The sequence below is a fragment of the Anser anser genome (genome assembly GCF_964211835.1).
Source record: "Anser anser genome assembly, chromosome: 5".
NCBI lineage: Eukaryota > Metazoa > Chordata > Aves > Anseriformes > Anatidae > Anser > Anser anser.
Genome location: NC_139725.1, coordinates 60,431,864 through 60,454,735, shown reverse-complemented (window position 1 = coordinate 60,454,735; position 22,872 = coordinate 60,431,864). Strand labels below are relative to the sequence as shown.

The following is a 22,872-nucleotide window of genomic DNA, read 5'->3' as shown; positions in this document are numbered from 1 at the left end:
GAAGAGACTCTTCCCAAGTCCTGAAGTCAAGCAATAAATTTAATAGAGTCTGCCTTTCCCTACCTAATGGATTTTAATACTGACATTCCGTTTGTAGAATTACTTTCATTTTTTGTTGTTTGGATGTGGTTATTTCTTATTGTTTTTTATTTTGTTGTTGTTTGTTTGGATGTGTAGGACCTGAGACTAAACAGAGACTTTATTGTTTTGGGAGGAAACTCTCTGGCTTGAACGAAATGGGAGCCAAATTCTATTTTGACTGGCTTTGTGTACTAGTCAGGAAGAGGGTGTCTTGACCCATGGGTTCTGAGGAGCACACACAATCACAGAAAATAACGGTGGGAAGGAAATAGATGGGTCTATTCCCTTTCCCCGTGTATAGGTGAGCTGTATCTAAATCTCTCCTGACAAGTTTTCTTGTTGCATTGTATCTAGTAAACACAGAGATCAGATAGTTCCCTTTCTTTACACAGCAATTTTGTATTTCCCCCCCCCTCTAATCCTCTCTTTTCAGCCTGCATGGTCCCCATTTCTTTGTCCTCTCCTCGTGCATCATGTTTTCCATGATCTTTCTTTTACGTATTCGTTTAATGGCCATTTAAATTGTCCCTTTCTTTACCCCCAGTGTGTTCCCGGACACTAGACGCAGTACCACAGAAGGGAGCAGTACTGAGAAGGGAGGAAGGATTGCTTCTTGTGCTTCATGCAGGGACGGTCCTTACTGCCAGATACAAAGCATGGGGCTGGTGTCTCGTGGCTGTAAGCGCACCACAGTTGTCGAGGTCTCTCTGCGGGTGAAAGGGCTTGATCCCAGAGAAGCTTACAGGCTTTTCTGGGTCTATCCTGCAAGCTAATCGTTGGCAAGGTTAATTAGGCTGTGCGTTTCTGCCGTGAGTTGACTGTCTCCACTACTTGTGCAAGCCAACCTGAAGCTAGCTGCAGTCTCTGCTGCACCGTGTAATGAAACGCAGGGTATGAAGCAGACAGACAGCAAGGCAGCCTTCACGTTCTGCAGAGTTTGTCCCGTGTCAGGCCAGGGGTGCACTGCCACAGCTGAAGGCTTTTGCTGAGAAGAGCCTTTGACTCCCAGTACTGCCCCAAGAGTTTACAGAAGAGTATCCCAAACTTTTTGCAAGATCTTGGAGCTCTTTTTTTTTTTTTCCTTCTTTCCCTGCGATCTTTTTACTTCAACCTTATTTTCATATGAGTTTGATTCCTCCAGGGCTGCAGAATGAGAGACTGGAGAATGAGAATGGAGCAATGGTTTGTTCAGCAAGTATTTATATATATATATTTTATATTAATCAGGAAAGTGCTAACTGCCTTTCCTTGCTGACAGCAACTTCTATGGGTAGCTGTTCCTATGAGGCTGTGTGCCAGCATTTATGTGAGGGGTACAAAACGGGGTGTCCCTTTGTCCCAGGGGGCCAGAGCACTGTGCTGGCCTTGTGCCTCAGTACGAGCAAATGGCAGCATAAGGCCTGATTCTGTTCTTCAAATACCTGCAAGTAACAAGGGCAGGAAGTCGCCTGAAGGGAATTGCCTTCAAGAATTTCCATTGTGACTGCATGCCGCTGCCTGCAGACACGAGGTAAAACATGAAATAGATCTAGTGTCTCCATCTGTCTTCCTCAAATCTATACTGGGGAAGGAAAAACTGTTCTCTCCAGACTTTGTCTCACCACTGCACAGGTCAGGTTTGACTTTGGCTGCTTTCTTTAATTGCTGTTCAATGAAACAGCTATAAAAAGCCTGTGGAATAACCACTACATCAGTAATACGTATAGAAAAATAAAAAAGCGTGTATGGTCCCTGAACGGCCTGAGAACAGTTGAGGATGTGATCTTTTAAGTTCTTTCAACCTCTTTTTCCTCCGGAAGCTCCTGTTTTTCCCCGTACCTGTTGCCAGAGCATCAGCTTTGGCGTCTCAGCATCTCCCCAGCCCGGGGCTGCCTTTGGACGCAGCCCAGCTCCTCTGCCAGGCAGCCCGGGGTGGGAGGCGCTGACTGTACGCATCCAGCACTGCCAGGAAGCTGCTGCCCGAGGGGCAGGCCAGGAACACTTTTACTGGTAAGTTTTTACAGAGCAAGCGAAGGCTACTGCTCAACTGAGGACAGAAACACGCTGTGAGCTGAAATAATTAACGCTGCTTTGATCGCAGAAATAGGGATTGCTTTGTGTGTGCAACGAGTATTACGGAGTTTAAAGGAAGAGAGGGAAAGGTGTTAATGATCCCTCCTCATTAACCTAATCCTTCAGGTTGGCGTTTCAGGGAGGAGGTCCTGTTTTCTCTCCCTGCCACATGATCTGCGTTTTACCCCTTCCCTGTTGTGCCTGCAAACTTTTCTGGGCCCTGGCTCTGTTACTGAATGGCTGCACAGCGCCTTGGGCTGCAGCGTCCGAGTTCTGGTTGACATCTGGAAAGTGCAAGTTATAATAATATAATGCATATTATATATTTTTATATATATATATATATATATATATATAAAAAATATAATGCAAGTCTCACGTTACCAGAACTGGGGTTATCCAGGTATACAGGCACCCTGTCCCAGAGCTCCAGGTGAGGGGAGCGGGTCTGTCAGCGAGGAGGAAGGCTGCCCTCTCCGTTCCTAAAGGGGACTGTGGCTTTTTGGCTACGTGTTTCTCTCCAGGGGCTGCGTGCTGTTGTGGGAGTATCCTGGTTTCTGGATTACCGGTGGGAAACTCCTGCAGACGAGATGGCTGGATGAGCCGTGTTGACTTGCTTACACCTGCAAAGCCGTGAGAGATGCAGGAATGCCTTTTGTTTGGTTGCTTGGAAGAAAGCGGTTCTGAACGAAGAGCTCCCGATGCCTTTCGTTAAGTGATTAAACTTACCTTTCTTCCTCCTTAGCGCTCCTCTTCTTCCTCTGCCTTTCCCACTGCTCCAGTTTGTGGTCTGATGAGGGGTGTTGCTGGGTCACTGAGTGGAATGGCTTTGTGAGGCTTTAAGGCACAATTTAGGTGGTCCGACCACGTGTTTACCATGGGCTCACCCAGCACGAGGTCACTATTCCCTGATTTTACTTCCCCCACGGCATGGGGCATGAGCAGGTCTCGGCCTGCTCTCCAGCAGGGACGCTCAGCAAGAGGAAAGGCCTGACCCTGCAGGCTGCGGCAGGGCGCTCTGGGAAGGAGAAGGCTGTGTTTTTATTCCTGCTTGGCCATCATCACCTGCTGTTCTCTCCTGTTTTTTGCAAGCTGTGGGTGGCCCGGCTAGGACAGCCACAAGCCCCGTAGCGCTTTGCCTTCTCCCTCTCCTGCGTGTAGAGCCCTGGAGAGGGAGGATCGCTGCGCAAGCGCACGGCAGCGGCTGGGAGCATCTGCTCAAACCAAAGAATAAGCAGAACTGGTAATTTTGCAAAGCTGCTGAGGGCTTTGAAGAGTTGGGGTGATGGACAAGAACTTTGCTGTCCAAGTGCCAGTGGTGGGCTGTGTGGGGGGCGTGCTGCCCCGGCAGAGCAGCCCCGCACAAGCAGGCAGCATTCCCTAGGGGGGCTGCTCTCCTCGCAGACCCAGCGTCTGTCCCGGCTGCCTTCCAGCACCCACCGAGGGCACAGGCAGCACCGATGCTGCTGGTCGAGGGCAGCAAAGTTGGAAGGGCGCGGATTCGGCATTGCTGAGCCCGCCTGGAAGGCTTGGCTGGAGGAAACGGGGCTGGCAGAAGCAGAAGGTTCTCCAGCACGCCTGCCGAGAGGCGGCTTGCGTTGGCCCAGGATGCTGGAAACCATCTTTTAGCCTGGGCACGTCTCCATCTCCATCCAATCTGTGCAGCAGAAGTCCTGCTAAAGAGCAGGGAAGTGGCTGTCCCCGGGCCTGTCTCGTGGCAGGTGAAGCGCCATCTGCAAGTCGGTGGCACGGTCTGGCTGCGTGAGGTGTCTGCAGGGAGAGGAAACACAGGGCCCACACCTTGACAGATAAAGGAGGGTGCGTGGGTGCCATTTCCTCATCCTTAAGCTGTTGCAGAGTCTGAGCTCGCTGTGGTTTCAGTCTCTCCAACAGCCCTCCTCCTAACGGGACGTATGGGAAGAACTTTTGCACCATAATAAACTTTCAGGGGAGATCAGGTTTGAGATCAGCACGGGGTTTTTCTTGTTTAATTTGTATTTTCTCAGCAAATACAGAGTTTTTCAGATTTGGTACTTTCGTAAATATCAATGAAATTTCTGCTTTGAACACTGATGGCAGCGTGTTCTTGATAATCTGTCTTTTTATAGCCCACCCTCCTGGTTTAAGTGCCCTCCCCTTTTTCTCAGATCTTAAGCACTGTTTTTTTTCGCTGCTGCAATACTTTATTTTTTTCTAATACCCAGTAGTTGTTTAGTCTCGGACTTCTAGACTTCTGTCTCATTTGCAGCATCTAGTTTTGATATCCTTTAGACACCGTTTCCTAAGATGCTTTGCAGGCAGAAACTCACGGAAAAGATAGACACTTGGGAAAATTGGGTACCTTGTGTCTGAAGGTGGACGAACAGGAATTAAAGTGCTTAAAATTCTAGAGAACTTTTGGAAAATGTTTCTTCCCTCTCCTAACTTTGTAGGCCGGGGTAGTTCTGCCTCGGAAGGTAGTCGTGAAGATGGTGAATTAATCTTCCTGCTCGTCAGCGGTTGTCTCCTGTCCTCCCACAATTCCGAATGACAGCCCGCCTCATTAAAACTCAGCGCGTGTGTGCTTGATATTAAACAAATTGGATAGCCTTGAGATTGCTTATTTCTTCCAGGGATACGAGGATGAATTGAAGCAAAGCAGTTTGCAGCCTGGCGTGTTCCAGCTGAAGGCTGCTAATGACGCATCCCAGAAACACAGAGCATCAGCAAGTCCTTTGTACCTCGCTGATATTTTTCCTGCAGTAGCACGAGTGCAGCTCGGAAGGGTGGGAGCTGAAAGACTGGAGGAGATGAAGGAATTTGAAGAGGAAAAGAGGATTTCACGAACTGAAGTCAGGGGGCGTATGTGGGTTGGTGGGGGAACAAGCAGCTAGAAATAGTTGGCACTAACAGCTGCTTTAGAAATGCATAAGAATTTGGAAAGACACAGGTAAAACACTTGCAAGTGCGTTTGCTTTGCAGAAAGGAGAGCAATGTGCATGCGGGTTGTGAAGAAAGGAGCAGAAAAGCAGAGCTAGACAGGAATCCGTGGAAGGGGTGAGAGAAAGCGGAGCGTTAACAAGGTAAAAGTGGGGAAGAAAGAGATGAATCTGAAGCAGTTCTCAGGGACGGATGTAAACTACAGGGCACCTGATGAAAAATTCAGTCTTGCTAGCGACCACCAGGGAGGGGAAATTGCTGCTGCCTGCCATTCCAGCCTGCCCTTCCTCTCTCACCTCGTTTTATCTTTTGATTTATAGCAATAAGAATTGTCCTTCCTAAGAGCAGATCATGAGGCTCAGCCGAGGGATTAAAGCCGAGCCGCTGACCTCCGAGCGCATCGTAATGCCTGTGAATCATTGACTCATCCTCCGTATTGGCAGGTTGATGGATTCCTAACGAGGTTGGTGGTGGCATCTCCGTGTTGCTGCCTGAGATGTGCCTTTTGTGCTTAAGCTCTGACTTGGAGAAACAAGTTCATTCCAGGCTCTTTGTGTTTCTCTCCTCCTCCTTTTCTCAGCTTTTACTTCTTTAAATGTAGACTTCTTTTGACAGATCATCGCCATGGTAACTAACAGGACTGGGCTGCCTACAGAAATTGTAGTAATAAAGTGGTTGGTTTTTACACATGATGAAAAGATGATGAAGCACAATGATAGGTGATAAAGACACAGGTAATTGCTCTAGAATAATATTGCTGCCAAGAAGATGACTGAACTCCCACACAGAAGATGAACAGATGGTGTATTTATTGAAATTCATAGGCTGCGAGCAGAAAAAAAAATGTAATTGATGGCTGTGTAGGTTTTGTTTCAGTTTACTATATATTGAACAGAGCCAGGGGAGCGGTGGGCCAGCAGATGGAGCCCTTATGCAAAGCCACCGCATTTCTCTGGAGAACACGCTTTGCTCCTTAGATCAGACTTCCAATCAGAGCCATAAAAGCAGCAGAACTGCTAATTGCTCTGATGCGTTTTGCTGCTTTAGATCTGTCACATCACCCCGTTTTATTTTAGAAAGGGTGTAACACTTCTGTAAGAACAGTCGTGGCAAATTGTACTAGCATGCTGGGAATGTCGAAGGAGAAAGTCGAAAAGCGAATACTTGTGAAACTTGTGCTCAGTACCAGTCTCCCAGGCCAAATGCATGCTTGTGTCAGTAAGTAGCAGCTGTAGCTTATTTGTTAGCCTGGTTGCTGAAGTCTTTCTCCTGGTCTGCTTTGCAGTATCCATGGGAAGGCAAAGGCAGGATATTTTCCTCCGGTTCCTCTCTCTGCCTCTTCAATATAAGATAAAACTGGTCAATCTGATGTTGAGGATCTTGTTGAGGTGTTGTCTGCGCACACTTTGCAGTGCTGTGGGTTTGGTTTGAATGGATGCGTTGCTTCTGTGTTGTGTGGCGCAAGGGTCCTGAGCATGCAGGGCTGTGGCATCCCCTGCCGCGGGGCTTGGTGCCCTCAGTTTCCCAAAAAGATCGCTTCAGTGCCGTCCAGAGGACAGAAACATATGCAGGAATTGCTGCCTGAAATGTGTTTCTCTGAGAGGTGTGACAGGCTGCTGCCTTCCTGAGCTGCTCGCCGCAGCCCTGACACCCCTGCTGTGCCCCTGCTGGCTCCCGTAGAGCCAGTGATTTATTGGCGATAATGTTTGGGTGCTGTTTAGTACATCGTATGGCTCTCTTCCTCTGCAGCCTGGTGCTGCTTTATTGATTGGAGAACTCATTTTCTCATCAAGTTCGGCAAAGAAACCACTTCCCACCTGGGTTTGCAACCAGCTGCACCTACTCACGTATTGACTATGTTTTGTAGGGCTTGCATGCAAGGGGCTTGGAGAAGGAGCGTAAATAAAAGAAGAAACAGGTTCTTTGTCTTACAATGATAGCGTCAATGAGAATGAAAATAAAAGTAGTGTGGAAGAGCCTCTCTCTCCGGGGCACTCCGCTCTGGGGGAAGAAACTGTAAATTGTGGGTTCACCTCTTGACAGTGTTTGTGTCAAACTCTCCTTGCCTTTTATCTTCTTCCTCTGAGTTGTCAGGGCCCCCACATCTTCTGTGGCACCTGAAAAATCTGATTTGTATGCAAATCGCTGCTGTTTAGGTTAAAACTAACTTGCTGTCACTCTTTTTTTTTCAAACTTTGTTCCCTTTTCCTCCAGAAAAGGAGGGGGGGGAGAAAAAGTTCCTTAAGTGGTACACCTTCTCCATACAAGATTAAACAGAATTGCGCTGGCAGGAGAAAGATGTGCTTTTTTGAGACCTGTCAGCCAGCCAGCAAACGGAGCATTAAGTTAAAGAGACGCCAGAGAGATGTACTATATTAATAAAAGAGAGGATAGGAAAGGAAAGGAAGAACGCGAATCTGAGCACCGAAAGGAGCCCGGCTTACCAGCTATATTTGAGCAGTTACTCGAGTGCATGAAGCGTGGTTGGAGTTGCATTAACCCAGCTTGGTGACTGTCACCGTGTGGCGACGAGTTCCTAAAGAGCCTTCGGATTTATTCTCAGCGCCAGCCGTGGGCGTTGGTAGCTCCAGGCACCCGAGAGCTCCCGCAGGCCTCGCTGCGGGGAGCCGCAGGGTACGAGGCACCCGGGCGGGCTGGTGGGCTTCTCTGGGGAAGGTGGCGCAGGGCATCGGGACCTTCAGAGGATGAGCTTTGCCTGAAGGAGGGGGTGAACACATCAGCCCGACCCCAGCTGTGTGAGCTGCTTGGTGGCCTGGTGCTGGCATCATCTCCCCGACAGGCCTGCTTTGCGTGCTGCCCTGCTGCTGCCGGCCTCTCCCCCCAGCTCTTCCCGTCGCCACTAATTGAGTGTTTCAGGCAAAGCTGGTCAAAACATTTTATTCAAAACTTATTTTCTTGGCAGCCAAGCTTGGCAGCATCTCAGAAAAAGGTGCATAAAAAGATACTGTCATTTTGCTGGAAGAAATTGTGGAATACATTTTCATTTTCCAAGTTAGAAGTTGTGCCGTTCTGTCACCCAGCTCGGGGGGACCTTTTCTATTGCTTTTTCCTTTTCTGCTTCACCTTCTCCCCGTTTTTCCTTCCACCTCTGCTGTCCCTCCCCCTCTCCTTTTTTTTTTGTTTTTCCCCTACTTGGCTGTGTAAAAATTGCCAGGAAGGTCGAGGGAATGTTAACGGATGTGAAGGTTTCCCCTCCAAGTTGAGTATTTTTCATTCAAAAAAATAAATAGATGGTCTTCTATCTCCTTTCCCCCAAAAGTAACGATTATTCTTGTTTTCTGCCTCAGGTGGGCTGAGGCTCCTCTGGTTTCCTTGCCCACCGAGGCAATAAGAGCGTGTGGTTCCCAGGCCTCTCCATCGGGCAGCAAAGCCCAGGTGAGGAGCTCTCAGCACCCCTGGGGTGTCCCTCATTACGCACACGGGCACTGATTGCGCCTGGGGCTGGGAGGGGATGCTGTGTGGCCACGCTGTAGCCCTCGGGCAGGTGGTGTCGATCCTCGTGGCAGAGGAGAGCCCGGGCTGGAGGAGATCAGTGCCTGGGAGAGGATTTATCACCGCGGCACTGACCTTTGTGCTGCCTGGCGTGAATGAAGAGCACCTTAGTAAAATGGGCATGAATAAAGATAAGGCTCCAGTTAATGCCTTGCCCTGGTCTGGGGGTGAGTCTGGGTTACGAGGTGTTCACAATACTTCTGTGCAGTTGAGTTGCAGGGCATGGGGGCTCGCGTTGACTGGTGTGTGCACAGCGTGCTGGTTGGGCTGCCATGGCATGCTGTTAGCTGTGATTAGCAGCCTGAAGCAGCTTTCAGATGGCGTTTCTGTGGCGGCTGCTGCCCCTCAGCTTAAAGAAATGATCAGAAAGGTTTATGGGACAGCTAAAGCTGCTGGAGCAGGTTATTTGTTCGATTCACAGAGTGAAAGCTGCGAACCAAGCGGCTATTTGTTCATCTTCTGTCATAGCTTGCAGTCTTGGGTTCAGATTATTTTAGAATCAAAAAAAAAATTTTTAAAGTTAAAAAAGGCAAACTGCGGTGTGCTGCTGGAAGGACAGCTGTGCTGTGTCAAGGCAGAGAGCCCTGACTCTGCCTGGTAGCAGGTACCCGGGGAGCAGGTTAAGGGAGGTTAAAAAACAGACTTGGGCGACGCATTCCCAGCTTCTGGCAGCCAGCAGCTTAGGCCAGGGCTTTCAGTCCAACATTTGTGGTTGGTAGCCCTCGATGAACCCGTACTCCATTTATCCGTTTGCTTTTTGAACCCATTTGTGCTTCCCTGCAGCAGGGAGTTCCTATTTTCTTATCTCTTTATTTGCCTTTTTGCTCAACACTGATCTTATTTTCAAAGAACTATTCAGAGAGTCGCTGACATCCCCTTTTCTGAGCAAAAACATTTGAATTAGGTCCTTCAGCTTCTCTGCAAGTAGCACCGATGCAAAATTCAGCTCTCTTGCTCTAGGCCTATCATCCTGATTGTTTCTTGTACACCTTCATCATCTTTGACCCCACCAGCTCTCTGGAAGGTGTCCTATTTCTGCAACACTTGAAAAAGAATTGTAATTAAATTTTTATGCCGTTAGGAAGTTGCTTACCACAGTTGTTTCTTGGTCTGCCCTCTTATGATCCTACATTTAACTTGCCAGAAGTTCATGGTCTTTTTTTTTTTTTTCCTGCCTCCTTTGAACATGACGCTCAGATTTTGAAGGATATTTTTTCCCCTTTTTTCTTTACTGCCAGAAGCTATCTTAATCTGCTGTGTAACCCCAAACAACAAATTGATTTTCTTGTCCTTTTAGTGTGCCTTGAATTGGCGATACAGGTAGCCTGACGCTTTCCTGTTGCACCTGTACATGCTGTCTTGAAAGCGTTCCCACCTTTTCAGCTACAAGGATTTTTATATAGTTCCCCTTTTTCAGATCAAAGATTGCGGGTTGGATTTTTGCGGGCTTTTTCTCTTTGCAGGGCTGCTGAAGAATCGCCTTCCTTGTGTGTCTGAGGACTGGCTGCTTACAGGTTTTTCACTACTTATTTGTGACGTCTAAGCAGACAGGCTTTTCATCGCCCTGTCAAGATATTTCCCCATCCGTGTGGGATAACTGTGGTTTCAGATCACTGCTGCTTTCTGTCTGCACACCCAATCTCCCTTAGCCCAGAGGACAGTGTCACAGTCCGTTTGCTTTTACTAATTGTAATCTCTGCTTCTTTTTATCACCTCACACCACTTCCCCGCTGGCCTCGCTTGCTCTGATGGCTCGCTGCTTGCCACGTCTGGGGATTTGCAGTTTCCCGATGGCTTTTGTCAGCCTTGAAGATCAGGAGCTGCCTGCACCCTGGATTTCTGAGCCAACCGCGTGTGGAACAGGAGTGTGATGGCACAACCCGCCCTTTCTTTCCATACCTCTTATCTGCAAGGTACTGAAGTTATTTGTCGTTTTCCATATAAATGTTTTTCCAAGTATTAGGGAAGTGGAGTATCGTGGCTGAAATCCACTTGGAAGCCAACTGCCACTTACACCACTGTGTAAGCCTGGAGTTAGCCATGAGTACCGGGCACGTTCCCTAAAGCAAACAGCAGAGCTGGGAGAAGTCCAGGATGGGCGGCTGGGCCAGAGGCGTGCAAGTCCTGGTACTGGGCAGGACTGGTTGACAGACTCATAAAGCAGGAAAAGAGGTTGACTCTGGGGGATCAGAGACCTGGCTGAGTAGCAGCGGAGGAGGTGGGCAGCTCACAGCCTCACAAAGCCTGAGGGACATCAAAGGGATCAGGAGCAGGCTCAGAAGGAGGTGGCAGCAAGTAGGCAGCCTGCAAAGACCTCTGCTGAAGGGTGCCTTGGGTGCAAGAGGTTTCTGTGGGTTCAGCGAGAGGCTGGAGAAGACAAGCCATGTCAGGCTCCAGATCTCCTCAGAAATGACCGTGGTTGGAGGTGGGAAGGTTACTCAGGAGAGTAGGGCACACGTGGGTGTCCTGCTCGTGCTCTTTCCTACGGCATCCACTTAGGGCAGCGGATGGAGAGCAGGCTGCTGCTCCTTGCAGGGAAGGAAGGCTGCTGGTATGTTCTCATCTTGTGCTGAAGCTTTTGCAGTAGGTTTTGATTTACATCTCTGATCTCCACCAGACCTTCACCTAATTGAGTAGATTGACCCTGGCTCTTACACAGCAGGCAATTAATCAAAGATTGTCTAATCAGCTCTCTCAATGGCTGGCACCTTGCAGGAAGGCTGAGAATCGCTTGCATGCTACCTCCACAAACCAGTTTTATGCTCCAAGATTTATGGCCAGCTAATTCTATTGAATTCGGTGGATTTACTGTAAACTTTAATTATTATAAGCTCTGAAATGTAGTGAAGGTTACTTCACTTAGCTAACTTACGTGGGTACAAAAACTAAGTTCTGTAGATTCTTTAAGGGATCACACTTGGCAGTTTTACCTCTCTCTAAGAGTAAATACCCCAAAACCTGAGTATCTGAGCACTAGAGTCTAAAAAAAAAAGTCTTTTAACGTTTAAAGGTAGTTTTATTCAAAGGTCGTAATTTTCATCCAGATTTCTTTCTAAGTTAACGTTTGCCACTTCTTAAATCTAGAGCTTGACTTTTAAGATAAGGTTCTTATTTACCAAGCTTTGGTAGCTAATAATCACTCTGATTTTATTTTTTCGATGTATTAGGAGTTTTAGATTGAAAATGCACTGTGAAATAAGGTTAAAATTAAACAAAGCAGAATTCAGTATAGAACCACTGAGCCTTCCCCCCCAGGCCAACTGATTTATGTTGGTGCAGCCTGTGCCAGGGCTGAAGCAAAGGGCAGCGAAGGGATCTGCTCGGCAGCTGTGGCACCATCCCGAGGGGCCCCACGGCGTTGTCTGGAGGGGAGCAAACCACTTGACATCCTTGTCATGAATGATGAGAGGGACGATTCTGTTTTTTTCCATCCAGGTCTGTGTATGAGCTCCCAGCCGGTCCTCTAAGCCCTATTCTGATTTGTTTTTTCTGCAGAAAGGGGTAAGTTGGTGCTGAGCTTTGCTGCGATGTTCCTGAAAATCACGTTCCCTTCCTGGTAACAAATGTTCAAATCTCAGCTTTATCAGAGTAAATACACTTAATTAAATAAACTAAATTGTCATGGGCAATTGTGAAGGGGTTCTCTTAGTGTAACACTACTTTCTTCTAACCAACCCAAACTCTGGAGGTCCTCCACTAACTTTTTCCACTGCTTCCCATGACTGACTGACAAGCAGAGCCTGGTCACACTCATCTCTGTTATGGGCTTTACAGTCCTTGGTGTCTATCGTCTAGAAGCTGCCTGCTTTGATTGGTTTTCTCTTAGTGATTTTTGTGTCCTTCCTGTTGCTTCTGTGTCCTAAACCAACCTGCTTGTCACTGAAAACACATTCAGTTTTCCAAATCCTGGTCTGGGCTACCCTTGCATCATTGTCATTACTGGTAGGGGAATGCCCCCTGCACTGTTAGCCTGCTGACTGTCTTTTTGCGGATTTTCTTTTCGTTGCTGGTAGGTAACCATATTACATTCACGTGCAGTTGCACAGAAGCATCTGGAAGCACGGCTGATCTGTTTGCAGTGTGGGATTCCCTGCATGTGCTGGGTATTTCCTTCTGGCTTTCGAGTTTCTCAAAAGCTGAGAGTTTTTGAGGGCCGCACACAGCCGTTGCAGAAGGCTTTGGTTTTTCCCTGCTCTGCATTCAGACAAATTATTGTTTTGGAGCTGGGCTGGGGCCGGGCTGGATTGGTCGCATGGCCCTGGTGTCCTCCCTTCTCCTTCGTGCCGTGGTGAGCTCCCAGCAGGTCCCTGCCTGTCATTCACGTACGCTGAGCACGGGCAGATGACAGACGTTGTGCATGTCAAGTACTGTGAAGGCTTTGTGATAACATTCCTGGTGCTTTGGGCTCCTTACTGGCTGCCTGCGTTTGCTTATGCATCTTTAAATGGTTTTACTGTGCATCGCGAGCAGCTGGTTCCTTTCCTTCAGTCTGATATTGCTGCTTATCAGTGTCACCGGGATTAGATTGCAGTGTTTGTACATGGCAAGTGTTTGAATTAGTTAAAGCCGTTCTGCATGCATCTTCCTCTTCTTCAGCAGCTTTCTCAGCCAGCGCACGTGTTACTGTTTGCTTTTTTTCTCCATCTTGAGCTGTTTGGTCCTGTCTCTTCCAGTCCTGCCAAGATTGCTGATGGAGCAGCTATCTTCCTCTCTGCCTCTCGTATCACTTCCCTTGGTAGGCTGCTTGGTGTCGCCTCTGGTCTGGGTCTGTTTGCCTCATCTGCCCTGCTGCCTTGCTTTGGTAGGAGCCTGTGTGCTGACTTGGTATTTGTGTTCTTCTCATTTTGGTTCCCCCCCTGCACAGCATGTTTGTCTGCAGCTCTCTTCGGGCAATTTTGGAGATTTACCTCTTCTCCTCTCCATGCACTTGCTTGCAAACGGGATTCATGTAACCCCCAAGCTCTCTAGTTTGTCTGCTCTTTCCAAAGTGTGTTGTGGACTCAGCTGCAAGGTGAAAAACACTGCTCATCTGTTTCTTAGCTTCTGACAGAAAAACTGCCATTTTTCTGGGGAATTCCAGCCTCCATTCATCTTACCTGTAGTTGTCAGACTTTTGGTTGTGTTTCTAGCAACGCTGTCTTTCAGTGTTTATCCTTCTTCATATGCTCAGATATTATTAAATAAACCTCCCACCTCTAATTAGAAAAAGAAAGTTTACCATTGATTTTCAGGTCTCTAAATGGATTTGATCTTCCTTCCATCCGCATGTACACAGACTTTCTTTGGAAATTCTTGTGGAATTCTGGACGGCCTGTCTGCTAGCTTTGTTTTTAGGGGTTGATTTATATACCAGCTTCTTTGCTGGGTGTCCTGCTGAACTGAGCTCTGCCTTCCTTCTTCCCACCTTCACTGGCACAGTAAAAAAAAAAAAGTGTGGGTTGCAAGGAAGAGCAGAGACCCTTGGTTCTGCCCCAAAAATCTCCAAATATCTGTGAGCTGGACTGCTCGGATTCTCTTCAAAACCCATTGAATTAGTGGGAGGGATTTCATTGGAACAAGTGAACGCCCCAGTCCAAGCTCAGGGCAGAAGTCAGGCTTGGACCTGAGAGCAGTGTGAAGCGTGCAGGTACTCGGGATTGTAGCGAGCCTGGCCATCAAAGAGCACATGCTGGAACAGCCACAGGGAAATTGTTTCATCAAATTACTGCTGACTTAATAATCTAAACAGACACAGTTTCTTTGCATACTTCTGCAAACCAGGTCAGATTTCTGTTCTGCAGGTTTATGAGACACGTTGATTTTGTTGATATTTTCGTCTATAGGTGAAACTAATCTTTTTGCTTGTGGTTAATGACTTAGGATCTCATTTCAGGTAGTTTTCAAGTGCGGTTTCAGGTAAACAAGGCTGTGCTTTGGTCTGTGCCACTTCATAGCAATTTGCTGGGGAAAAGCAGCGGAGTCCAGGCATGTGTGTAATCTGTGCGCTGGGTCTGCCACGACAGCTCCTGCTCCCGAGTTGGGAACCTTGTCATCTACACCTGTTAGCGAGCAGCAGGTGAATATGACTTGGGCAGAAATGTGTTGTGTAAATATTTCTGAGTTCACACTCATCTAGCACAGGCACCTTCCTTCCAGTGTAGGCAGCTCCTGTGCTCTGCTAGCCCAGGCGAGGGAAGGACCGGGCAGACAGCGGGCGCTGAGACGTGCCTGGGCTTCTTCAATCCCATACACACATCTTGGTAAGAGGACTGAGAAGTGCACTGACTTGCTGCCAATTTCAGAAGGGTTTCCATCCTGGGGGGCTCGCTGATTCCCTGTCTCTTGACACACACTCAGGGGCCTGGCTGTTTTACACAATTCTCTCTTTGGTCTCATATTTCTTCTGAGTAAAGCTTGGGGCAGAGGGGGAAACGTAGTTTTACTTTGAGCATGAGAAGCGGGAGGTGCGTTTGTTTTTGCAAACTTTACACTAAGCTTTCTTTTAGGCATTAGTGCTGAGTGGTATTCAGAAATCATGGCAGCATCAAAACGTCCTGGGAGGAGAGCATCAGCACGGGCTGAAACACAGCCAGCGGCACGTGGGGAGCTTTGGGAATGGGGCTGGCAGCAGGGCTGTGGTTTCAGGGAGGCCTCCTGCCACCTCTGTGGGACCCTGCAGCTTCCTCCTCCTCCCAGCTTTTACAAATCCCCCTCTGGCACCTTCTCCCTGTGCTTCCTGGCGAGGGGATGCTCGGTCTTGGAAACAGCGGTGTAAAGGTTCGTGTGAGACGCGTTGTCCGGGCCTTTAAAATAACAGCTTGACATTTAGCAGGGTATAAAAGGAATATTTTTGCAGTTTAGCTGGTGGCTGACAAATAATAATAAAAACTGTGTCTGTTTGAAAGGGTGCTTGAATTTCTGCCAGTTCTGCCAGAGCTCTTCTAGCAACAGTTTGTGGGGGTGGAAAAGTGGTAGAAAAAAGAGAAGTGTCAAGTAGACAAGGACAGGAGCTTTATTCTCCTAGTGTTGTTGTAGTGATATTCCTGTAGTACTTTTTTCATTGCAACATAACAAATGATATATTCAAGAATAAAGTTTAGAGTAAGAGGTTAATGCCAGAGAGCAAAGAAAGCAGCTGAGTGCATGCGAGTTGGAAGACTTAAATTGTCTCCCGTTGTCCTTCAGAAATATGACGGTCCTGATGAATTCTGGAGAAATTTAAATAAAAGTGGATCAATACGTTTATTACCACAGAAAAATGGTAAGGGCCACAGTGAAAGTTGCAGTCATCACCCAGCCCGGGGAACCAGACGGCACATCGCCTGCCCGATGCATGGGACACCCGGGGTGGCAAGGCTCCTGTAAGTCACGGGGCTTGGCGTCTGTTCGGCAAGGATTTTTTTTTTTTCCTCCCTCTTCAGCTCTTTTAAGTAGCTTTTATTTTGAAGCTCCCAGTCTGGACTATTCTTAAGGGATCTGCCAGGCAGCAACTTTTAAAAACAGTTTCATCAGAATGCTTTTTTTTTTTTTTTTTTTTGGGTGGGGGTGAGTGAAAAATTGCCTCAGGGAGCAGTTTGCTTTAGAGAGGCAAGACATTGCTGATAGCTGATTAGAGCCAACTTCAAAATTGCTACAGGCACTGGGGCCAGAAGCTGGTTTTGGTGGTGAACGGCCAGGTCTGCAAGCTCCTGGGCAGGGGGTGTACTCCACTCCTTCCCTATGTTTTTGCTGGCGTTCCCCATGGACCCTCCTGCTTTGAGCATTGGGTGTAGCTGGGTTCAGCTGATGTGATTTTATTCTACAGCTTTTCCATACTGCTTGTGAGGAGGATGGGATATTACAGAAACCAGGAACAGAATTTTGCAGTAATTAATAAGTTGCCGGGAAGATCTTCAGTTTCTCTGCAGGGAGAAGAGGCAGCGGGGATGGATTTGACCTGAATGATGGGGAAAGCTAACCCTTCTAAAGCGGATCAAATCTACATCCCAAATCCATGTTCAGAGCATCAATTGTGTGGATAGTGAGAACAGGATGTGATCTTACAGCAAGCATCGCAGAGCCTTCCTTAAAATGTGCATTAAGGTCTAAAACCCAAACCAAGCAAATCAGGAAGTGAAGTCCATTTTCTCTCTCTCTTTTTTTTTTTTTTCCTTCAGTGAAGGCAATACTTTATAAGAGGCAGTCTCCAAGATGAAATCCCCACTAGTCACAGGTGTGTAGTAGGTATGTGACCTGCTTTGTGTTCGGATCAATGCTGTGCTGCACACACAATAATGAAGAGTCTTAGTCTTCTTGCTCTAAGAACGGTTTTTACCTGTGGGTACGCAAACCCCATCAGCAGTGGCAGAGCTGCTGGTGCTGCTTTGCTCTTCCAGCTTCGTCAGGCAGAGCCAGCTGGGGAGCAAGGACTGGATGAGGCCTGGTGAAGGCAAGGGGTGGGCTGTGCCATGGGGATAAAACACTTCATTTTCAACTGAATGCCGGCTCTGATCCTCACTTTGCTCTTCCCAGCAAATCTGTGGGATTCCAGGATGGAAAGGCTACATTTCTAAAGTGGATGCAAAATATTTATGGCCACAGTGTGAATTTATGCAGCACAATAAATTATATGTCTGTACAGGAGAGAACAATTACTTGCTATTTTGTGGTAATTGACTGGCAATTTGCTCTTTTTTAGGTAAATTTATCAGCAAGATAATTGTTCAAATAAAGACTGAGCACTCATAAGTTGCAGAGTAGTTGGGAAAGCTACGGGTAAGGTGGTAATTTCTAAACAAAGCCCATCAAAGTGGCTTAGGCTGCTTTATCTCGTTTCTCTGGCTAACATTCCTTTGGTGGCTGTCACGTGTTTACCAACCAGCAGCCTTCCTTGTTCCTTGGGACTTTAAGTCAACAAGTACACACAGAGAAAGAGCAAGAGCACCACTCCTGCTCCTGAAACTCGGGGCTCTGCAGCTTTGCCCAGCGTGTGTGTACACCACAGGTCCAAAGGATTTAGCAACCTGCCCCAGGAAGAAAGCCGTGAAACGTATTATTTGTGAGAAGAGTGTTTTTGGGGGGATTTCATTGCTGGTTTGACTTGTTTTGCTGCTTTATGTAACAACAATTAGGTAAGTCTAGTGTTTTCAGTGATTTGCGGCTATTTCTCGGCAGGAAGATAACTTTTGCTATTTTGTTACTTCTGTGACAATTATGGTTTTAAGAGCAAATCTCGTGTTAGCAGTACTCGTTACTGTGGATTTGCATGCTTTTTTGGGTTTTCTTGAAGTGGTAATACAAAGATCTTGGAAATTGCAAATAATGAAATAGGAGTTAGCCTTTTCTTCCGTTTTCTGCTTTGACATTGTGCTGTTTCCTGCTGTCGCTTCAGGTTTTGCTGTAGAGCAGTGGTAAGACCATAATTACAGACCCAGAATGAGTAATGCAAGTGCAGAGAACTTGCATTCCTGTTAAGCAGAGGGTGCACCTGATCCCTGTCCAGGGGAAGCCATGGATCCGTGTAGGTACTTGTGACTGAGGTAGGTTAAGGAAAGGGCCTAAGCGTAGCTTGGTGCTTGTGGGAGAAAATAGCTGGAGAAATCCAAATAAAATAGTAAGCAGGCTCCATGGTGTGACTGCACGTGTCTGAACACATCTACGGAATGATGTGCTTCGTTCTTGTGGTCCTCCATGTCAAGTGTTTTGTAGAATGTGTGCAGGGGTTCACATGGGCTGGACTGGAGTATTGGAACTGCAATCCCCTTGAAATATGCAGAATCTGTTTTAGTCTGTCTCCATTGCATTTGTTTTGTCTGACAGTCACCTCTGTCTGCCTCCCCCCTTCTCACTCTTCCTGTGGCTCTTAAGTGGTGTAGCTCTCCATTCTGGCCTTGAGGCTGGTCCAACATCACTGATCTTGCTTGAAAGAAACTTTGAAAGAAACAGATGCTTTGAAACTTGTTAATGCCTCTGGGGCAGAGTTGTGGTCACCTTCGTCTGGAGGGGGCCATTCTCCCAGCTTTCATAGCATTGAGGTCCTGTTCTGTGAGTTGGTTTCTCAAAGGAATTATGGAGGGTGTCTTGCATCACCAACATTTGTTTTCTCTGAGATCACTCTTGGTCCCCATTAAGTCAGTGAGAAGCCCGCTTTTGATTTCCATGGCTGTCTGCCATGGCAGAGACAGATATTTTGGGCGTAAGTCCCAGGGTCCACCTCTGATTCAGTTTGGCTGAGCTGAGATTAATCCTCTCCAAGGAGTGCCTGGAGTGGACAGAAGGCATGGTACAGGGAAGAATAAGGGGGAAAAGGCACATGTGGGGACCCAGGTCTTCTCCTGACCATTAAATCCAGCTCTGGTTCACGTTTCCTTATGCCTGTGGGACCTGTTTTCCTCTCCCTTGTCACGGAGCCCTGGGTTAGCAGAATGACGACTTCAGTTCATGCCCTTCTCCTTGCAGCCCTAGTAACAAGTTAATCGGTTTGTTATGCTAAAGTGTGTAGAGAAAATTTCGCAGTGATGTTGTAAAAGGTGGCAGTACTCACTAAGCTCTTCACTCTATTAAATACACGAATCTAGAAACCACTGGCATTTTTCCCCGAGCATTTGTGTTAATGGCTTTTGTTATTGTTAGGACATATTTTCTCAGGGCGTAGGTCACTTGGTCGATACTAGAGGCCTAGAAATCTTCCATAATATGATCTTTCTTGGAAACCACACCCTGCCTTATGAGCAGCCTTCTTCCGCTTCAGGGCTCCCTCTTAAATACCAACAATTCATCCATCCCATTCCTCAACAGCTGGTGCCTGAGCTCGGTAGCTAGCCCAGGTCCCAGGGAGCTGCGCCTCTGCACAGCCTCTCCTATGAAGACAGCCTCCACACCGGGCCAAAAACACACCTAAATGTCCCCACAAAACCCAGTGTATGGCCTGCGGCTTTCAGGTTCAGAGAGTGGTGGGTTAATATTTTCCGCGGTACAATAAAGAATGGCCCAGCAGGGGAAGGAGAGCCTGAATGCTGGGGTTGGCCACGCTGTTCAAAGCCCCCAATTTCCTTCAGCAATTGTGTGGAAAGGTCACAGTCAGAACCATGCTAGGTGATGTAGGGCTGAGGGCTGCTAGATGGTAATTGGGGGCTTTTCACTGACACGAATCTCTTCGCCACCAAGTAAAGTTTCTTTCCGAGGCACAATTTCTTCTGTGAGAAATTTCCCTCCTGTCTGCCATTTTGGCCTCTTTTCATGTCCCTTCAGTTTGCCTAAATGCCAGGCTAATTGTCTGGCTTTGTGGCTGGCTTTAAACGCGTGGGCCAGGAGCGTTTGGTGGAATGGGCGAGAGAAAGGCCTTGTTTTAGTTTTAAAAAAATCAATTACTGGTTGTGCTTTCAAGGGAAAATTAGGCACTGAAGCTGCCCTTTTAGCATTTTCAATTAGGAGTTTTATAATAAAGCAGGTGTTCTGCACTGCGGTTTGACAGCAGTGCCTGGTCTAGGAAGGTCAGGGGCCGGTGGTACGTGGCTGTCCCAGTTTTTCTCTCAGGTCAGCAGATTGCCACGGCTGGTGATGTCTGGATGTGTTTAATGGGGGCTGAAAAATGGATGAGGTGGATTGAGAAGGCCACACTTGTAACAGGTGGCACCAGGCTTGTTCCCAATCCTCAAAAATGGTATTTCTTTCAAGAGGGGGCTGAGGCGTGGAGAAAGCATGGGCCTTGTCAGGGTCCTGCTGCCTGTGGGCAGGCGGTCTCCTCGCTGCCTGTCCCTCTCCTCAGCCTCCCAGGAGGCTCTCCAGGAGTGCACCGAGATACCCAGCACGTAATGGCCTCCTGCCGCCCCCTCATCCCCTTCCGTAGCTGTGAGGAGGTGTCCACGGCCTACCAGGAGCCAAAAAACAACGGGGCGAGGAGGAGCCAGGGCTGTGTTCAGAGGGTGCCCCGCTTCCCGTGGGCACATGGCCTGCTCTCCGCAGATGGGAGATGGTCTAAGTATTAGGAGATTTGGTTTGATTAGCTGAAATCTCCTGTTGGCAGCACATTTCCAGTCCCTGGAGCAATGGAGATCAGACAGGTTGCCAAGGCAACGCACAGCCTTCAGCGAGAGGTTTACTGCTGCATCGTCCTTGGTCAATTGATGGAGAGGGGTTTATTTAGGTCTTTGGAGAAAAAAAAAAAAAAAAAAGCTGCTGTCCGGCCTTTTACTGTGGTGAGTCATTCTGCCTTGGGTCACATCGGTGGAACTAAGAACAAGGTTTTGTGGATGAGAAAAATAAGTACATGACAGCATAAAGATCCCAATTAGATTCCTCTTTGAAGAGGTAAGAGCACTTCAGTTCTGAGTGGAGACAACTTAATCTTTTTCTCCCCAAATAACAGAGAAGCATTAACTGAGATCCTCCTTTCTCCTCCCTCTGCTCCCTGTTCCTCTCTCCCAAATGTAAAATACTTCTTTTCATTTGCAAGAGGACTCTCTGCTTATCGATGAATTCTTGACCAATACCCGGGATCCTTCCAGTTTGACTTCCCATCAGTGCTTTGCTTGCTGCTCTCCATTCCCTCCTCTGTTGCAGAAACGTTGATGAATTGAGCTTGTATTGGTTTTCATTTCATTACATTATTTCTCATTTTGCAGGACCTGGGAGCTGAAATGCTCAGCATGCCACCACTCTGAATACCACTGCGATGGTGCAGCTGAGGTGCGCGTGGGGAGCTGGCGTGCTCAACGTCACTCTGGTCTGCTGCTGGTTCGTTGATCTGGACTCAAAGTCAGGGAGAGCGCTGGGACACAGGCATCTTCCTGATTTTGATGAGATAGAAGGGCTGGGCCAGTGCTGTGCAGAGCTTTCTCTGAAATTTTGGAAGGGACCTGATGCAGTGTCAAGGAGGGGAATGCCATCGTGCTGAGTGCAAGGCCTTGGTGTGCTAAGTTAATTAAGGTACCTTTAAAGTAATTCTGGAGTTGATAGGAAAGATGTGCTAACAGGACCACAGCTGGTGAGTTGAAGGTGGTATATGGGAAACACCATCAAAAATTCTCACTGTGTGGTCTAACACGGGGAAACAGGCTGGCATTTTGTGGATGTGCTGGTGCTCTGGTTCTCTTGTGTTCATGCCCCTCATCTGGTGTCATGTAGCATGGGGAGTAGAAAATGAATCAAAAAATAAACCCAGACACTGCTTGCTGAGAGACAATTTCTGACCTTCTCTGTCATAAAGCCAAGGCATGGCCTTTGGAGGCTACAATTTGTGTATGAAAGGGAGAAATTAAAAAGGGTAGAGGAGCCTTTAAAAGTCTACATTGGCATCCTTATTTATTTACCCTTTTTTGAGAGGATGGCAGTTGATAGATGTGTCACTGTGATGATGCATGGTTGTCTTCTTTCCCTGTCTCAAAATACTGCATTAGTGATACCATGGCAACAAAGAAGTTGTCTTTAAAGGAAAAGGAGTAAGAAAAAAAAGGAAGCGTGACTTGAGCGTTTGAGAAAGGTGGCAGACTGACAGCCCGAGCCTTCCCTTTCTACCAGGAAGGCAGTGGCGGTGTCAGCTATGACAAAATGTATCCGATTATGAACTCTGTGTTGTACTGTGACTGAAATCAAGCCTGGGACACAATCAAAGACAAACCTATCGCAGTAAGTCGGTTGGGAATTTCTGAGAAAACATATTCTTGTCAGACAGTTCAGTTTGGTTAAAATGTGTAATTTTTCTAAGAAAAACATCGTCTTGAAAAACCTTTCCTAAAGGCAAATCATGTCCTTGCTCAGGATGGAATTCCTCTCTGAGCAAAGCATGGCGACAGCAGGAGAAAGCAGCTGTCCCTTGCCACAGCAGTAGGTTTTCTGGTGGTAAGAGAGTCAAAGGACACATGGAAGCTGCCCGTTTAAGTCTCTGCCCTGCTTCGTTCAGACTTTCATTTGAATCCAGGTCTCATCTCTAACATGAGAGCCCTGGGCAGCAGGAGGTTGGCTTTTAGGGACTAGTTTCCTTCTCCCACTTGATGTAATCCAAATTGTGTACGTAGTTATCACTACAGTCTTTTTGTTGCTTTTCTGCATTTTAGGTGTTCTCTACATTTTAGGTGAAAGCTTTGATCACCAGATTAGTCCTCTCACTGCATTGTCTGATGGAAGTTTTTACAATGGGGAATAGTTGGAGCGTACAAACAGAATTTGAGATTGGGGTGAGCATTGAGATAGCCATGAAATGACAGAAGGAAGACCTGAGCGTCGGTGTTTTCTCATAGCAGGTGGGACACTCACCTACAGACTCAGCCTGTTATAATTTTCTGAAGATCTTGGTTTTGCCCAAGTGCTGATCAGGAGATCTCAGAAGTACCCGGGGACTAGGAAAATGAT

The 22,872-nt window shown here is 47.4% G+C and overlaps 1 protein-coding gene across 2 annotated transcripts in view; it reads left to right on the top strand.

Annotated features, from left to right (window-relative positions):
• Positions 1-4,745: 4,745 nt before the first annotated feature.
• SYT16 (synaptotagmin 16) overlaps positions 4,746-22,872 on the top strand; it is a 75,924-nt gene continuing 57,797 nt past the window's right edge. The window contains exons 1-5 of one of the 2 annotated variants that reach the window (XM_083839167.1): positions 4,746-5,195; positions 5,373-8,448; positions 10,349-10,478; positions 12,001-12,066; positions 21,147-21,210. The gene's annotated coding sequence lies outside the window, so the exon portion shown is untranslated. Of the gene's footprint in view, positions 5,196-5,372; positions 8,449-10,348; positions 10,479-12,000; positions 12,067-16,066; positions 17,655-21,146; positions 21,211-22,872 lie in introns of those variants that run through there. The other variant, XM_083839166.1, reaches the window with a different exon arrangement.